The sequence below is a fragment of the Poromitra crassiceps genome, assembly GCF_964638095.1.
Source record: "Poromitra crassiceps genome assembly, chromosome: 15".
NCBI classification, from domain to species: domain Eukaryota; kingdom Metazoa; phylum Chordata; class Actinopteri; order Beryciformes; family Melamphaidae; genus Poromitra; species Poromitra crassiceps.
In genome coordinates this window covers 34,415,604-34,434,831 of record NC_139634.1, presented here as the reverse complement: position 1 = coordinate 34,434,831, position 19,228 = coordinate 34,415,604, and positions in this window count along the sequence as shown.

Sequence of the window (19,228 nt, the reverse complement as noted above, 5' to 3'; positions counted from 1 at the left end):
TTGGTAGCATACTTGTAGAGCCTTGTGCCAAAGTTCAAGCTGGAAAGGTCCACCAGCCCTGACACAAGACTCCAGACGGCACTCAAGGAGCTCACACAGGCTGCAGAAAGAAAACGCATGTATATGGTAGGCAGCCTGTTTGTAAAGAATAGAAGAAATAGACAGAAGACAATAGACAATAGAAGAAAATACATTTAAAGCAATCAGCAACATGAGATGGTTTTGTTTAATTTTGGCATCACTCATTATAGATGATGATACAGTGGCAGCATCTAATTTTGGGGTATTAAACGTATATAGACATGCTGCAGATATAAGAAATGTTAGACCAAGGACACTGAAGTTCCTTACCTTTGGAGGGGGAGACCAGGCACAATTTATCACAGAAAAAGAAATAAATAATAAATCTATCACAGAATAAGTAAAGGATGCCCAGCTGCTTTGCTAAACCATTTATCTATCTATCTATCTATCTATCTATCTATCTATCTATCTATCTATCTATCTATCTATCTATCTATTTATTTATTTATTGTTATAGCAGTGAGCACTAGGTGTCACTGTAAGACTTTGTGATGCTCGTGACACAGCAGCGAGCAGCCTCTCATTACCTGGCCGTGGTGCTTTGTGTTGCCGCGCCAAGCCGCCATACCAACCAGACACTTCCCTGTCCTCATGAATAATGCAAGCCGGGTGGCCTTGGCTCCCCTGTCACTGCCGTGTAGCCCCCGATCTGTCACACTCACCTGGATATGACACACACTCCTGCCACAGGGAATTAATGCTTTGTTTGTCTAGCCTGTGACACACGCACTGACACACACACACACACACACACACACACACACGCATGCTGACACACACACACACACACACACACACACACACACAGAGGATTTCAACACAATAATAACAATGTCCCACTGTCTGCTTTGGACCTGTTTTGAACACTGCAGGATTATGTGAATCAACAAACACAGAATTAGAGGCGCACACACACTCACACTGTAACCTCCATGCAAGGCTGAGTATCTGTCAGCCACTGTACACTCCTTCCTCACAGCACCATGTGGACACACTGGACTGAATATAGCAGTACAGTAGCTGTTTGTATAAATAGTACAGTAGCCTTATTGCTACATGCCGACCTCCATTCAGTCTGACTGTGTCCACATCTGTTTTGGAGTCAAATAACCTCCACCATGTCTCAAATTCTGGGCCATGGCATCTGTCTCTCTTACTTTATGTATCCTTGGTGATATGGTCAACCTTGATCTTCAACACCAACACTCTGGATCCTTCTTGTTCTTGCCCCAAAATACAAATAGGCAACAAACAAAAAAATCTTCTATACACAGCAATGGTATTATCAGCAATCTGGGAATCTATCAGTTTTACCCAATAAGGTAACGCTTTAGAATACAGACCACAATTACAGGGTACGTACAGTACAGGGTAACTTGCAGGGTAAGTAAGTACAGGGTAACAAAATATGAATTTATGGAATAAGGGGGTAACAAATCAAGTACCTATTTTTGTAACTACTAATGTACCTATTCTGTTGTTACATACGTATGACCAATGAGAAATACTAATTTCAATTTAATTTCAATTTAGGAGAACTTATAGTGTAGTTTATTCTTTAACTATCGGGTACCTACCTATACAGGGTAACTACAGGGGCGCGGGCTGTATTCTAAAGCAATGTTAATTCCCTCCTACTTACATGGTTAGTTAATAAATGACTACAGTATAAGTTCTCTTTTAATTCCTCTTGAAATTCTAGGTTCTATGTCAGTCTGCCGCACGCATCATGTAATAATAGCCTATTACAACTGCCCAACTGCTGGCCAGTTCTGCAGGCTTGGGTACTCTCCAAGGTGCTGAAACCCCGTCCACTGCTGTGCATAAAAATTCACATATAGGACAATATATTTTCTTGCTAATCGAAAACCTGTCTTGAGAGATTATCTAATCAGTGAATATATCAGTACAGAACAAACCACAATGCCTGTATCTGTTTTCAGTAAAAACCTGGAGCCCATTAGTTACCAAGCTGAACCTCTCTGCCACTTGATCATCACCTATTTTGTCTACTTTTTAATTGATTTCTTTGCATTTACCCCATCCCCCCAAGATACTTTCTTCCATTTCTGTTTTCTCTTTCAGGTATGGTGTGCTGGGAGGCAGCATCAAGGCGGAGCCAACAGACCGAACAACATGGTGAAGAAGACTGCCTCTGTTGTTGCAGTCAAACTGGACAGTCCAGAGGCAGTGGCAGAGATGAGGATGAGGTAAGGTAAGGTAATGGGAAAGATCAATGCCATCCTGGAGGCCCCATATTATAGATTTACTTATCATGCAGTCAACCTGAATAGGTAATAGAGCAAAATTATCGACTGCAAACAAAAATGTTTTATTGCAAGTAAAAGAGATGTGTGATTAAAAATGTATTCATGCGAATCCAAAAGTTTTGCTTGCTGTTGAGCTGAATGTTGTGGGCTAATGACCTACGCTGAAAGCTGTACAGTAAGACACGTCCCTATTGGCCAGTCTCGGTCAGAATGAGCTTGGTAACTAACATCAGATAGTAAATGAGAGGGAGTTTTGAAGTCAATGGAGAAGACAGATTGGGAGCGGGAGAAGACAGAAAATCAATGTGCAGGACAGGTACTGTATGTTTACACCTAACTTCCTTCTCAGTTCTTCTCCGCTCCCGCTCTGTCTTCTCCATGGACTTCAAAACTCCTTCTCTAACTGTGGATGTTGCCAACTTCACCCCTATCGAGACTATCCCGCACACAAAAGTTAGATCAACAACAAGCAAAACTTTTGGATTCACAAAGCAAACTTTTGGATTCGCATTAATAGATATTTAATCACACATTTATTTTACTTGCAATAAAACATTTTGTGATTGCAGTGTGGATAGTTTTGCTCTCAAATATTTTTTTTCCCACAGCTTGGTCCCAGCAGGCCCCGCCGGGGTCAGAAGATTGCAAGGTCACGACAGTCATGGACTTTTAGTGAGGCTAGGGTATTCGATTCAATTCAATTCAATTCAATTCAATTCAATTCAATTCAATTCAATTTATTAAAGAAAGAGTTTCACAGAGACAGCTCTGAAATGCACTCTTCTTAACAACAAAGATAATAAATTGACAAAGTGTACATACTGCAGTGTAGGCTAAAAACTAAGCAGGGATAAATGATTTAACTACTATAAGTGATTCAGCCTCAACATGGAGATGGTGACGGTCAGACAGTTTTCACTTCTTCACTTCTTAGAGTCTGCAACTGTATAGGGTCGTGCAGGTCGTGGAGAGTCAGGATTTGAAGGGTGGGTAGGGAGAGTGGATAGGGGGATATGGGTGGTGGTGGTGGGGGCAAAGGAAGGGTGGGTTAGGGGAAAGGGTCCAGAGCTAGGGATAGGAAGGTGGTCGACAGTTGGGATTGGCGGGGTGGGTAGGGGGAGTGGCTAGGAGGGTATCGGTGGAGGGAGCGGATGTGGTGCCATAAAGCCCAATGTTCACACCACTGCATTGTAGCCTTAAATGTTTGCGCTTGTTTATTGCAGTGTGGACATTTTTTGCTCTGAAACCTATTCCGTTTGATTGCACGATAAAGACACAAACATAACTCCATAACTCCTGACCAGGACCTGGACCAGGACCTTGGAAAATACAGGAGGGGAAAGTGAGTGATAAACCAGCGCACCCTGGTCGGTTGCCAAGGCAACTTGGCAACTACTTCCAACTTGCCGACGGGCTCGTTGGCAGGCTGCTGTCTCGATGCTGACATTTTGGATAAGTGTTTTCCTTCGACCGCTTTTCAACTGACAAACACTCTCCCCTCTCTCGGCAGGAACTGTCGAGAAGCTCTTGAGCAAGGCACTAATAATGATAATCACCAACAATAATGAGAAAGTTATCCCATTATCTCAGGAAAACGAACTGTTATCTCGAAATAAGGAAAATGGCATTTATGAATGTCCTCAATGGGCTCCCGTACTTCACTTATTTTTTATGAATTAGAAACATACAGTAGTATGCCTTTCTGACTGTGATGATTGATTCTGAAATTCTTGAATGAGTAATACAGAAGAGCATTTGCATGAGCTAACATGAGCACACTACACACAGTACAGTCTTATCCCAGCGTGTGCACAAGCATTCCCAATATTACACTTTCCTGGAATTGTTGTCAGTGTAAAGCTTGCCCACCAGATTGTGTTTGTTTCAAATGCAACATCTCTCTGACGAACCTGTTCTCTTTTTAGCAGCTTAACAACAACAGAGGATTGGAGAGCACTGCTACTATTCATGCTTTGAGAAGCTCTGGGTTATATCTCTCGGTCTGAAAATGTGACAGCAAAGAACCTCTTTCATCCTCGTGTTTCCTGACAGACATGGGCTATGATTTTGGATTAAAGTTTGCAGTCTTTATTCCTGCATAAGTCAAAAGTCTCCGACGCCTCAAGCTATGTGCTAGGCTTTTAACTGGTGAGAGGGAATCATGACTTATAGGCTACTAATCACTGTTAGTGTGCGATCACACCTACAGGTAGTTTGAAGTGGCCAAAACCATAGTGGAAAGGTTTTGGTTTGTTTGGGCTCACATCTGCCCAATCACAAAAAAACAAAAGTCACATGGACGCACAGATAGCTTGTTTATTGGACAGAGTTTTGGCAACCTGACATCCCAGCAGGTTAGCGATTTTGGCAAACAAATCTGATTCTAGTCCCAATAATTTTAGCGAAGCATGATGGACTAATTTCCCTTCCCTGGTGTTCAGGTCCATTAAGAACACATGCAGGAAGAACTGAATATGAGCGTCATTCCAGACTGCTGTTTGCCCTTGCTTCATTTTGTTGTGGGATTTCCAATCCCGAGGAACCTCTGGCTATCAGATGCCAACACCAATCTCCTTAAATCCATTGGACCTTGTGTTTTGGGGTCATTTCCTGCAGTTGATTCAGATTCCGTTCTCAGTCCTAATGGACCGTACCACAGTTCATTACGCTTGCTGCAGTTTAAATTAACAGCTCCAAACATGCATGCTATGAACGCGCCCTTAAAGCACAGAGGTTATTTCTCTGAGGATCTCTTTAACACCTCGAGCCTGAGTGCAGCCTCAGATCCCTGGACAGAATTTAAACTCAAGGAGATAGAGCGTGCCATCAAGACACCTACAACCCTCTCTGAGGATCTTAGGCTGGAAGAATGACAATAACTGTCATCATTTAAATCACTTCTTAACATCCATCTCTACATATCGATGTTCATGTAAGGCTGTTCCTCTTTCCACTTTTTCTTCCACTTTTTCCTTTATTGGATAGGACAGTTAGGCAGACAGGAAAGGTGGGAAGAGAGAGGGGATGAGAGGATGTGGCAAAGGACCACAAATTAATGAATCTTGAATCTTAAGTAAGCCTTGTTCATTCAGTGTATCGAGCATTAACAGTATTGAGATAGCTTTCATGTTGCCCTCAAATGACAACACCTTTGACATTAAATTAAGTGCGTACGGTTCCTCCTTTTGTTCCCGTGGCTTTGGGGATGAAATATTGTCAACTCAATTAGCTGCACTCGCCCTCTCAGCGACTGACACATGTCGTGGGTTGTTTTAGTCTCCGGCTGTGGCAGCCAGTTCTATCCAGCTATATTAGACTGATTCGCTCAATATTGACAGAGAGGCCATGTTTCCATCTCACCCCCAGACAGACTACCATTAGTAAACAGGACGCCCTCCCTCACGTCTTTTTCGCCTTTGATGCTTTTGAGACACAAAAAAGCCCCCAACAACATTTCCTTTCATCCCTAAGCTGTGTCTTAGCCTCACTTTGTCTGCTGCACGACTGCTCCTTCTCATTGTGACAGTGTCCAAATGGGCTGCCTGGAGAATAGGCATGATGCTAACGTCGTTTATTGCATGCTTTATTGACTTGTAATTGTGTTGGGTAGCTGAATGTTTTAGAGAGCGTTTTCTAAAGGGAGCTAACCAACGCAGGGAACAGTAGGGGAGGAGGGACCCAGATAACAGGAGTTAGATGAAGAGAGAGGGAGTCGGTCGGGTACATACACCACCCAGTGCAATCTGTCTGAGCCTGCTCTGTGTTCTGGCCACAATTGAAACTTTATCCCTCGTCGACATCTGCAGGAGAATGTTCCTGCCTGGATGTAAGAGTCAGCTATAGTCCTCCCGAGGCCGCTCATCTGTACCCAGGAAAAGATCACCACCTATAATACATATATTTTTTTACTTTTCCTCAGTCAACACTAGATGTCCCCATAAGGCTTTGATAAAATCAAGCGCAGACCAGAGGATCTCGGCATGGTGACTTGCTCATTGTCTGTGAACACACTGTTTTGATTGTCATGAGCATATATATTCTATTTTATTTGTCCTTCTTTCTTTCAAAACGGGTATAATTATGCAAATCAAGAGATTATGCACTGCAGAGATTAGGCAAAGCAACTGTAGAGACGTTGCTAAAGTGAGGTAGTAAATACTATGCAAGCTGGCAAAAAATACAGGCACCACAGTGTAATAATCGTACAGCCATGCTGGCCTGAAGACAAACTATGAGCTTTCAATAGACAAGCCAGTGTTTTGTGGGCCAGGTGATGTAAACGGAGAGGATTAGATAGTGAAGCCCGAGGGCCATAGAGTCACAGATCTCACAGCAGCTAGGCCTAAAGTGGATTATGAAACTGATATTGGTGTCAGAAGTCTACTGCAGGGCAGACGACGGAGGAACGAGGGGCCCCGAGTAATCTGTCGGTAGACAGAGAGGAGGAGATGTTGAAGGCTGATGTAGGATAAAACTCAAAGTATGGCTTGCCTGGAGTAAGACTTAGGCTCCGTGTGGAGAAGCAATAAGCGATGGTGTTGATACTGTAGTGTCTGTTGGGAGGGGAAGGTGGAAGAGGGGTTTAGGGGGGGAGGAAGCTGTGATTAGAGAGAGATCGGAGGTGAAATCTCAGGGAATCATCGGCGTCTGTGCTGCTGCTTATTGAAGTCTTGCGTTCATGGGTGTGAGGAAACAATCCAAATAGAGCTGGGGAAGAATCAAGAATGGGATCGGTACATATCTGTGCCTGCGACGCCTATCACGTATAGACTATAAATGTAGAATATAAATTGACCCGCACTCAGGAAAAAACATTGATTTCTTTTATTTTAGAGTTACACTATACAGTATGCATATAGTGTAACACACACGAGTTACACTATACAGTATGCATATAGTGTAACACACACACGAGTTACACTATGTATATGTAAAATAAAATAAATCAATGTTTTTTCCTGAGTGCCGGTCAATTTATAGTCTATTGAAACCTTTCGCCATGGAGTGATCCAGCACCAGAGTGAAGTGAATCAAGTAGTTTTTTTGGGGGTGAGCACATTGGTTGTTGAACCTTCTAGACTATAAATGTGCCAGCAGCTGTCAGACAGTAGATTTGATCAATTATTAAGTAAAAAATAAATAAATAAATCACACCACTATCTGTTATCTCAATCGTTTGATTGGGCTAACTCAGAGGTTCTCAAATGTTTTTCAGCCAAGGACCCCTTACAAGATAGAAAATATACCGGGGACCCCCTCATTCTGATTTGTGATTTTGGGCTAAGCTTAATTGTTTCCACAGTAACGTGCTTGACTTTTAATTTGATAGGTTTGTTATTAGAATGTAATCCATGAACCATTTTAGATTTAAAGCATAAACTATTTTCGTTGAACTATGAAGATTTTGCAAAAAAAAAAAAAAAAAGTTTATTTTTTTATTACATTACATTTACATTACGTCATTTAGCAGACACTTTTGTTTTATCCAAAGCGACTTACAATATCACAATTTGTCAACAGTACAGAAAACCACTATGCAACACAATCAATGACAGCCAAGATATTTTGATAGACTAGCACCATGTAGGAAGTAGTTTGAGAAGGAATAAGTAACATGTAGCATTTTATAAAAAAAAAAAAAAAAAAAAAAAAAAAAAAAATACTTTTCGCGAACCCCCTGGCAAAGTGCCACGGACCCCTGGGGGTCCGCGGACCCCCATTTGAGAACCACTGGGCTAACTGGTTTTAGTGTTGTCGTTTTCTTTTTACGCAGTAGATCACAGCATCTGAATCATGTATTGGTGTCGGAAGTGGACGCCTTGTGTTGATGAGTCTCATTTAATTTGAAATAATTAAGCAATGAAACGTTCACTTAATTTGGGGTTTGCTCGTCTCACCTTGCGTCCAGCGTGGAAGCGGAGGCGGGTGGGGATTTTATACACATGGAGTCTTTGGGATGTGCATAAGAGATAAATGCTGGTTTGTGGAGGAGATAAGACGTATAAAGATAAGACATATTTTAAAAGGATGCAAGAGTGTTCAGAAGAGCTCTTATGTGGCACAGTTCAGTCTCCCAGGGCCATTTCTTTTGTGACTCATTCGATTAAAAATAAATTGTGTCTTCATATCTCGCATAATGTCTTTGGAGTTTGGAATGCATTCCGAATTCAAAGGTACATTATATTGAGTTTTTAATATGCATCATTATGGGTCGGTTTCATGCATTGCTGCACATCAAAGATCTGTTTTCTTTGAAAATTTTAATTAAACAAGAAATCGTTTCTCCGATCTTGTCTGCCATTCTGAGTAGAGAAGAAGAAGAAGAAAAAAATAAGCATAAAATATTTTCTGAGTGATAAAAGCAAGATTTCACTTCTGACCTTCTGTTCAAAGTTAAAAAGAGTCAAAGATAACACCTTGGAGGGTGTTTGGAAGATATTTGACATTTACCAAGAACACCAGATATCACCTTGGTTGAATCAAGCATAGGCTAATGCAGTTTCGCATTTCATTTAATCACATTATGTCTGCAAGACATTGCTTGGGAGTTTCTAGACTGCCGCACTTATCAGCATAAAGAGGAAGTTAAAGTTGAGTGTCAGTCATCAAAGTGGAAGGAAGAAACATAGTCTGTACATATGTTGACAGACAGATCAAAGTTAGTTTTACTTCAGACATTTAAACTAGTGCATGTTTAAAATAGCAGCACATGTTACTGATTCAGACTCAGAGCAACAGTCAAATGAGTTGAGGATAATAATTAAAGCTCTAATTATAATTCTTGTAATTTTCACCAATAAATGAAACTCTAGAGCAAAAACGGGCCCCCCAAATCTCTATAGACCCTTTTCACAGCAGCCATGTTGTGTCTCAAAGGCAGGGTAAACACAGGTGCAATAACATTAATGAGGGCCCCGGCAGTGGAACGCCTAAATGGAATGGGAGTTGGAAATGGTCATTAATGTTTTGGTTACACCTGTGTTCACTCTGCCTTTAAGACACAAAATGCCTGCTGCGAAAAGGGTCTTTCTGATCAAACTGTTCAGTGCACAGAAAATTGACAAGGTTTGCCATTTCTAGTCGGCAATTGCACATTTATATACTGTCAATGTATAAATTGACATTTGGGTGTCCCAAATTGAGTAGCTTTTTCCTGTCTCATGCTTCCTTTAGAAACATTTTCAATTATCTAAAATGTCGGTCAAATGAATAGTCTAGTGACAGAAGTGACAGAAGCTGGAGGCAAGAAAAAGAAAGCAGAGGGACACAGTGTGGAGGAGACTGATGGACAATGTTAGGAAGATAATAAACACTGAAAAGGGTTTTAAGAAAAATATATGGAAATATATGTTTATGTTATATGTTGCTGCTGAAGGGAACATTTGAGACACATTTAGACATTTAAATATTTGGCACCATGTTGCCTGTCATTGTGTAAATAGATACAGTATGGATGTAACGCTGTCAATCACATCTTCTGTGGGCTGGCTGACATGCTTGAAGTGCTAATAAGTGTTGTGAGAATCTAGACCAAATGTTGATGGAGGTTCTCCAAAGTAGGAGGCCTCTGGATGTTGTAGCTTAAATGCAAAAGTTATTTTACTTGTCACTGCAGTCAAGTTCAAGATGAAATCTGAAAGACAGAAATAATGAAAGACATCAACATGCAAAAGCTCCCTCTTGGATAATAGCCATTAGCTGTCTAAGCTAACAGCTAATAACAACATATTAACGTTTAGTTGTATGGGTTTAACTAACTATTGTATTGGTATGCTGATTGGTCTGAAAGCTTACTATTGTTGAAAAGAAAAGAAGAGTGTGTCAAAAATGTGTTTTAAATTCTTGCAATCATGGGTGGCCATGTTGAAATGACATCAAATGATGCGCTGGGAACAACTGGGGTTTGAGAAATCATACCCAAGTTTGCGAGTATAGGAACTCCCAGTTAACGTGGCATTTTATTCGATTTTTGCTAGTAGCAACTGGCAATTTGCCACTTGCCAGTTATCAACGAACGCAGTATAAATATAGAGTGTTTGCAGAAGAAGTATCCCGCCACGGGGATCGAAACACACCGCTGGACCCCACTCTGAGAACCATAAAGTCATGGGTAGAGTAATGACGTCAATGCACTCCTTTTCCGTTAAAAATGTAAAAAAAAGCTTCTTCCTGTGCTCTGGAATGCAGAACGTTTATGGAATTTCAAATAAAAAAGTATTAGCTGCTATTTAGAGAGCAGCTCATACTTGCTATGCTCATCTTTGTTGGCAATTAATGGCAGTGTGGTATATCTGTCATCATAAAAACAACACATAGCATTCAAGGCTCCAAGGTCCACTGGGAAAACACAACTCCCAGTTCACATCTGTGTATTAATTTTTGTGTGTGTGTGTGTGTGCGCGCATGCGTGCATGTGCGTGTGTGTGTATGTACGTGTGCGCGTGTGTGTGTGTGCGCGTGTGTGTGTTGGTATGTGCGTGGTGACTTATTATAGTATAATGATGTGGCCTTGTGTTGTGGGGGTGTAAATCCCATTGCATTTTAACATCATAAAAGGCTTTGATCAAAGTATTTTTTCCATATTATCAGGTCTGTCCATATGTGAGATTTCTTTTAATCTTGTTGGTTTCTCCTTTGTGCAGATTCTCTGGGCAGGTATGTGGCTGGAAAGAACCTGACTGGTCCATCTGAAAGATGTTTTTTTTTTTTTTATCCCTTGGTATGGATCCAGCAACTAGCAGACGTAACGGTAGCCATCGGTGGTGCTGTGTAGTGAGTAAAGTTCACTCATTAATGCCTTATAAGAGATGCTAGCAACAGATGCTAGAGCCCGAAGTTTTAGCCTCCTTGCTAGAGCGTCTGCCTCCCATGCCGTACGTTCCACAGACATGACCAAGGCCTGTTTCTCCACTTCCCAAAACCTCAATTTACCTCCCCTGACTCCCTTTACACTATTAACATGCACTAAGTAGCAATCTGGAGTGCGTCGAGATAATGATTGATCTGGATTCCATTTCCACCTGACATTAAGATGCATCTCCACTCCACAGTGAAATCAGATTTCACTTTCCCTCGTGAAACCAGATTCCTGCACATCACTTCCTCCAGGAAATGTTATGTTGCAAAACCTGTTTTTTACAAAAGTTTGTTACAGTATCTTATTTTACCTTTATTTTACCAGGTAGTCACTTGAGATCAAAGATCTCTTTTACGAGCAAGATCTGGGCTGCCTGCCACCTGTTTGCATGCATTTCCAGGTCAGATCCACATGCAAAAAGTGTATTTCTGTCACTGCTATATGCGGAGATTGCACTTACACTTGTGTGCCCAGTGCTGCCCACACTGTTAATGTGGCCAAATGAGCCTCTGACCTCTTTCAGAGGTGGTTTTCTTGGTGTCTTGGGTGCATTTACCATTTGGATTTTTATGTGTTTTTGATTGAGCTAAAAAAACAACCTGCTCACCTGGGACACATGTTTATGCCAAATATAAAAGAGATCTATGAGAGTGTTTGTCCACTTGGCCTGAAAATGCCTGTTATGTGTCTCCTGTGGCTGTATTCATTACCTCGGCCAACAGAGTGGGCTGGGAGGTGACGTTTTTTGCCCCGTTTGTTTGTCTATGCTTCTTGTCTGTTTGTCAGCAGGGTATCTCAAAAATGACCGGATTTTCACAAAGGTTTGTACAAAGGTTGGTACAGGGCCAACTTAGAACTGATTCACTTTCCACGCCCGCTGGCCCAACAAGGGGTGGAGCAATGGGCGTAGCCAGACACAAAAGGCCCCTGTCTTCCTAACGGATTCACGCAACACCAGAAAACTTTGTAGAAAGGTAAATCATTGGACCAGGAAGAACCGATTAACTTTCCACGCCCACTAGCCAAAAGGGGGTGTGGTCATTCACAAAATGTGCCTAACTTCCAAACGAATTCACGCAATAGAGACATGATAGATAGAGACAATAGAGACAATAGACAATAGAGACAATAGAGCATGTCTGGGAATGCCCATACAGCCTCTAGGAACGCCCACAATAGACGCTGGTTAGCTGGCTCAGCCTGGCTGTGGGCGTGGTCAGGGTGGGGTAAAAACCCCCGTTGTATCCATTCAGCAAAGTTAGAATTTAGCTGCTAGCCCAGCCCAGGCAGACACGATCGGGGATCTAACCACCGCAGTAAACGCACATCTGAGCAGATGTCTTGTGTTCTGCTCTAGAACCCCCAAACCTGTAGTTTAGAGCCACATCACCGTCTTTTGGTGAGTCAGCCCATGAGATATATCGGCGGTTTTACCCCACTCGCGCGCCAGCCGTTTAACATTGTGTGGGCGTTCCCAGACATGCGGACTGTCTCTATGCCACAAGACTTTAAAGGTTGGCAGAGGTACAGTATGCTCTTGAGTGCCCTCTAGAGTCTAGTTTAATCTGTGTTTCATGGTTGTGGACTTTTGCTTCTTCTTCATTTGTCTAGGTTTTTGTATTCCTTTGTGTATTGTTACTCATGTCTTCTTGTAGTTCTGTGCGTCAGGTTCTCTGTTTGGCTCCCCCGCTGTGTCTAATTGTTGGTAATCACCTCCTCATGTGCCTCGCAGTCAGTCTTGTCGGATCATTGTTGCTGTTATGTGTCTGTTGATCTGTGGTGAGCTCCGTCTGTTAAATACACTCTTGTAAAGCGCCAGCTCCTGTCTCTGTGTCGCTGTCTGCATTTGGGTCCTCACCACACCACTCATCGTGACACTGCGTCTTCTACATCAGCCAAGGATGCCAGTAATATAGAACAAAAGTAATAGAACATGCAAAAAAAATAATCAGCTTAATTACAAAGAGGGAGTGTACTCTCTCTCTCTCCTTTCGCAGTACTCTCTACCTCCTACAACTTTTGGCATCTTGTTGAGTGCAGAAACCCTTCAATGTGAATTCTGGCTCCCTGCTGCCCTTGGCAAACATGCAATAATTTGATTGTAGAGCACACTGAACATGAATGAAGTTGGGGGCGGTCCGGAACCACCGTGACGACGCGCCCCAACTTGGACGCTCAGGTTCCGACCCCGCTGCTGTCAGACTGATGTTTGAACTCTGCCCTCCTGCCTCCAAGAGCCATGACTGCTGCATTACCAATGTACTCGTGGAGTATTCCGTTAGGAATGACTCAGCAAAGACTTGCACTCATTTTCTAAGTATCACTCAAAGCAGTTATATTGACTACGGCTAAAACAGTCATCACTGAGGCCTGCAAAAAGCATTTGAGAGCACAGAAACAGCTATCGTTTGGGCTATCGTTTTCCTCTGTCTGTTGTGTGAGACTGTTGTCATTATGCCAGGCGTGCCTTTGTGTGCTGGAGTTACTTTGTTAACGTTTGATTTTTCTCTGCACCCGTTGTCACCATGACAACTCCATCTACATTCATTGCGCATGACAAATAAAGTGATTCTGAGGCCAAGTTTAATACATTTAAGACTTGAACAGTATTTGTGTCTTTAGCCAAGAGCCAACAATCTCACAACTGCTTATGAAAAGCTCATTCGGGTACCAGTTGCTACATTCCTGTTGCATTGATTCAATGTGTTTATTCAACATGGTCCCCTTTGTAAAAGTCTTCTTTTCATGAGCCAAGGACTAAACCAACATCATATCCTGTTGAAAATACTGTGAGTTGGTTTATTTTTATGAAACCAATCCTTTTGTAATATTATGTGCATTTTCTTTCTTTCTTGTCAAACGGTGGAAATCGGATTTTGGAAGCTCTTCAAGTGTATTTTTCCGGCCGTCCTCACAAGGAAAACGACCGATGTTTGCGAATGCGACTCTTGCCGTAGTGTGAGTAAGTGCATGCGTGCAGTGGATACAGAGTTGGGAGCTTTGACCAGGAAGTAGCGGGTTGTAGTTAGGGTAACGACCAGTCTGATTTTGAAATTGGTCTCTAACGGCGCGTCCCGGCGGCTCACCTGGTAGAACGCATTCAAACAAAGCCTTAGTCCTCCGCGAGGCCGACGCAGGTTCGAATCGGACCCATGGTGCTTTGCCGCATGTCATCCCCTCTCTGTCTCCCCACCTTTCCTGTCTGCATACTGGCAAAATGCCACAAAAAATAATCTTACCAAAAAAAAGAGAAAGAAATTAGTCGCTAACATGATGTGGTAACGCCCTCCTCGTCGCGAGAGACCCGCTTCGCCTCCTGATGTGTTCCGTTTTTAACCGTAACCCAAACCATAACCCTCACCTTAACCAAGTTGTTTTAGTTGCCATCCATTGGAAATCGACTCATTCGGTCGTTTCAGTATGAGGACGTGTTATTGTTTTTGGCTTCCACATACTGCATGAAATGACAAATTATCAGCACTATTTCTGCTTGAACGCACAGAGGTCAAATGGAAGGCCTTTGTTTGAGAAGTTGGCTCCAAACTAAAGTCACTTTCTTCCCAGGGGGAAGGTGTGGGGAGGTGTGTGTGTGTGTGTGTGTGTGTGTGTGTGTGTGTGTGTGTGTGCGGCAGAGCCATATGCTTGGTCCTAATGCAGCAGTCACAGTGAATGTACACCGAGTTGACATCGCAATCTGGAGGCGTGCGCGACAGCGTGCAGTTTAACGGATAATGGAATGCGAAATTGGTCACATATCACATCTGTGTGAGCGCGCGCCTGCTGACGCCACCCATAGGATGTGTCAGAATCTATTACACTCTCTACCACACACACACACGCGCACACGCACACACACACACACACACACACACACGCGCGCACGCATGCGCACACACACACGCGCACACACACACACACACACACACACACACACACACACACACACACACACACACACACACACACACACACACACATTTGTACAGTTATGAGGACATTCCTTGACATAATGCGTTCCCAGCCTAGCTCCTAACCTTAACCATCACAACTAAAATGCCTAATCCTAACCTAAACCTAAATCTAACCTAACCTTTAAAACCAAGTCTTAACCTTCAAACGGCCCTTTGAAGGTGTGTGAGAAAGTGTGAAGACCGGCCAAAATGTCCTCCTCACTTTCCTAAAATGTGACCTGCTCTGATGAAATCAGTCACATGGGCCCGTTTGTGTAGAAACGTGATTTTATGAATTTCTTTTATTTTGGCTGTTTTGGGGGTTTCACCAGATTTGAGCAATATAAAGCCTTGCTTTCATTCTGTGTAAAGATTATTGTGAAATGTGAACGTTAAATATAGATTTGAAGCTCATAAAGGTAGAGTGACAAGCAGAACTAGAGTCGTTGAGGCGTTTTTTCAAGACATAAAGGAATGCATCTCACTCAATCTCTGGAGTAGAAAGAGAATTGTGATATCAGCAGAAAGCTTACATTCTCCTCTTTCCAATCGTGTATAAAACTCAAAATGTGTTTCGAGGTCAATGTGACTGATTTATTTTGATAGAGCAGGTCACGAATGTCCTCACTTCCATGCAGGTACAGTATAAAAGTCAAATTGGTCCTCGCAAAGGTAGCTATACAAACACACACACACACACACACAAATACACATACACACACACACACACACACACACACACAGTCAGGCACACGCACGCACAAATTATTTCACACTGTTTCCATAACAGCGTGCAACGACAAGCATATTTCACCTATCGAGACAATTGGTTTCCCCCCTCTTCCTTATTTAACATGCAAGGCATTAATTGTCCACATGATAAATGGCTGCCATCTCAGCAGCACCCATGTGACAGATCCACGCGGGTTGTTTATAAGCACAGATGTGGCGACATCATCTCCGCATCCACACAGGGAATGTCAGGGGAGCGCTTCTTCTTATCGGCTTTAATGAATCACGCTGTAACTTCATTTTGCAGGAGCAGCGGCACATTTGGCATATGGGCCGCACGCGCGTCAGTGTGTACATCATGTTTGATTAGCCTATGGTGATGTGTGACTTGCGGTAAATTTAAACTCGCGAGGCTTGAATCCACTGTCTGTTGAAGATTTATGTTTGTGTTTGTTAGCTCAAGCGAGCGCTGTGGTGTTTCTGCTCTGCACTTCACACAGATCAGCTGTCAATCAAACAGTGTGGGCAGGACTGTGACGTCTTTTTATAGCAAGACCCCGCCACCCCACCCCCCGTATCCCCTCCCCCCCCCCTGTTTTCTCTCCAATTGTACTTGGCCAATTCCCCCTAGGCTGTCCCGGGCATTGCTCCACCCCCTCTGCCGATCTGGGGAGAGTTGTGTACAAGCACATGCTTCCTCCAATACATGTGACGCCAGCCACTTCTTTTCACCTCACAGCGAGGCATTTCACCAGCAGCATTTTCACGTAGCACATGGGAGGATCACGCTGTTCCCCCCAGTTCTCCTCCCCCCTGAACAGGCGCCCTGACCGACCAGAGGAGGCGCTAGTGCAGCAACCATGGACACATACCCCTAATCTGGCTCCCCACCCGCAGATACGGCCAATTGTGCCTGTATGGATGCTCGACCAAGCCAGAGGTAACACAGGGCCTTGAACTTGCAACCCTCGTGTTGGTAGGCAGGGAATCTACCACTGAATGTGTATGCTGAGACAATGTATTGTCTTCAATGTTTTTATGTTGTGTTTTATGTTTTTATGACATGTCTTATGGTGGAACTGAAGACAAATTTCCACTTGTGGACAATAATGTTTTCGTAATCGTAATCGTAAACAAACTGCTGGTACTGCAATACTCGCCCTACTCTGCCTCTGAACGCCCTACTCTGCCTCTGATTGGCTTACCCTGATATTCTTACCCTTAACTCCAACCAATCGTCCTCATGCCTAAACACAACTCAATCAGAGGCATATCTATCTAACTTTACACACTATCTAACTTTACACACTTGCTAGCTTAGCTAGCAAACAAACATACGTTATAGGCTACATGTTGCAGATACGTCATAAAACCTTGTTACCAGATACAATGACAGTTTGTTATTGTCAGTTTTAATCTGTCTATAGGAACCTAAATTGAACCGCTATGGAAACAAACCGGGCAGGAGATGCAAATCGGGTAGTGTCAAACTCAATTCTAACGTGGTTTGTCCAAGTGGTGTGTCGCCGTACGTAGCTGTCCGAGACAGTAGTAACAAACCTGTCAGTTCTGTTATGCAAAGTAACAGGATCACCAGTGACAGCATTGCAAAACAATCTATAATGAATACATATACAGTACATACTGAGTCAAATAGGTCAAGAGGAGCAAATGTTAATCCAGATTAAGGGTGATTATTTGAAATGAATGGCTTCTGTCCCGTCAACCCTGTCATCAACCCTGTTACATGTTTTGATTATGATGTCATAACCTCACCAAATGGCATGCAAATATTAGTTTGTATGTGTAGGGAAAGAGGAGACAATACTGTATCTATATCGATATAAAAGAGGCAAGTGGACAATCTCTGTATGTTCTCTGTTTCAATTTTTGTCCCACTGATGATGTCATAGGCATTTGTGACATTACTGATGTCATAGGCATTGTGACTTTGGTGTGTTCTTTCACCAAAGTTGCAATGCCTATGACATCATCAGTGATGTCACAAATACCCATGACATAATCAGTCATGTCATAAGAGCAATTGTGATGTCATCAGTGATGCGAAGTTGTGACATCAGTGATGTCATAAGAGCAAGTGAGCCCACATAGCGGATCGGGCTGCAGGGCGGGCGAGGCCGTGCAGCGGAACAGCTACGTATGCGAGCTGCAGGGCCAGCTCTGCAAGCTGCAGGGCGGGTGAAGCAAGCCCGCACAGTGGGCGACCCTAGGAATTGAGCCTAGTATCCTAAAATAATGGGGAAATCCTAAAAGGGAGCAAGTGGGCAAGATCTTAATTCTTTCTTGTGTGTTTTATTTGTCTTAAGTGTTGTTCATGTATGTGTTTTTCTATGGACCTTGTGTCTGATAATAAAAGTTGATTGAATCTGTTTCAATTTTTGTCCCACTGATGTTGTCACTATGTCTCCGACATCATCAGTGACATCATGATTGACCAAATCATCTTATGACATCACTGATGATGTCATAGGCACTGATTATGTCATAGGCATTGTGACATCATCAGTGATGTTATATGCATTGTGACATCATCAGTGACAGTGCTGTCATCAGTGATGCGAAGTTGACCATTGTGCGCTGCGCATGCCAATAGTGCAGGTGATTGTGCGCTGCACATGCCAATAGAGCAGGCGAGGCCACGCAGCAGCCGAGCTGCGGGCGAGGCCGCACAGCAGGCGAGCCATAGGCATAATGGTATTTATTTTAAACACAAGTACCCATTGCATCGCATTGCATTAGAACAATTGTTTTATAGATTTAATATTCTTCTGGTAGATAAGAAAATGTTAAAAGCTTTAGAAACAATAAGAAATAATTGTAACAGCTGGTTGACTTATGTGGTTTGTTTTTCAACATTTTGTCAAAATCCACAGGATTTTGTTGGACCAACAGGATATATTTTTCTGCAAGTCAAACCTGTAAAAAGGTGGTAAATGGATACTTGAAAAGTAGACATCATTGTGTCTAAAAAGCACTCATTGTGAGGAATGACTCATGCTTTCATGATGCTTGAGCTCCTGGAGGGTAATCCCATGAAAACCCAGTTTACCTCCCTTATTTGCCAAACAGAGTTTATGTAACGTAGCCAGCGGGTAATGCTGTGCAGTGAGTCAAACCCCCCCATGCCTCAAGAGACGCTCTAGCAACAGATGCTCGAGCCCATGGGTTTTAACTTCCTCGCTACAGTGTCCGCCTCCTATGCCAGAGGTTCTGAGTTTGATCCCCAGCTGCAGGGGTCTATACACGCGATAACACTTGGTGCCGCCGTGGCAGTCATCATCAGTGATGAGGTGGTCATACTGTGCAGTGAGTAA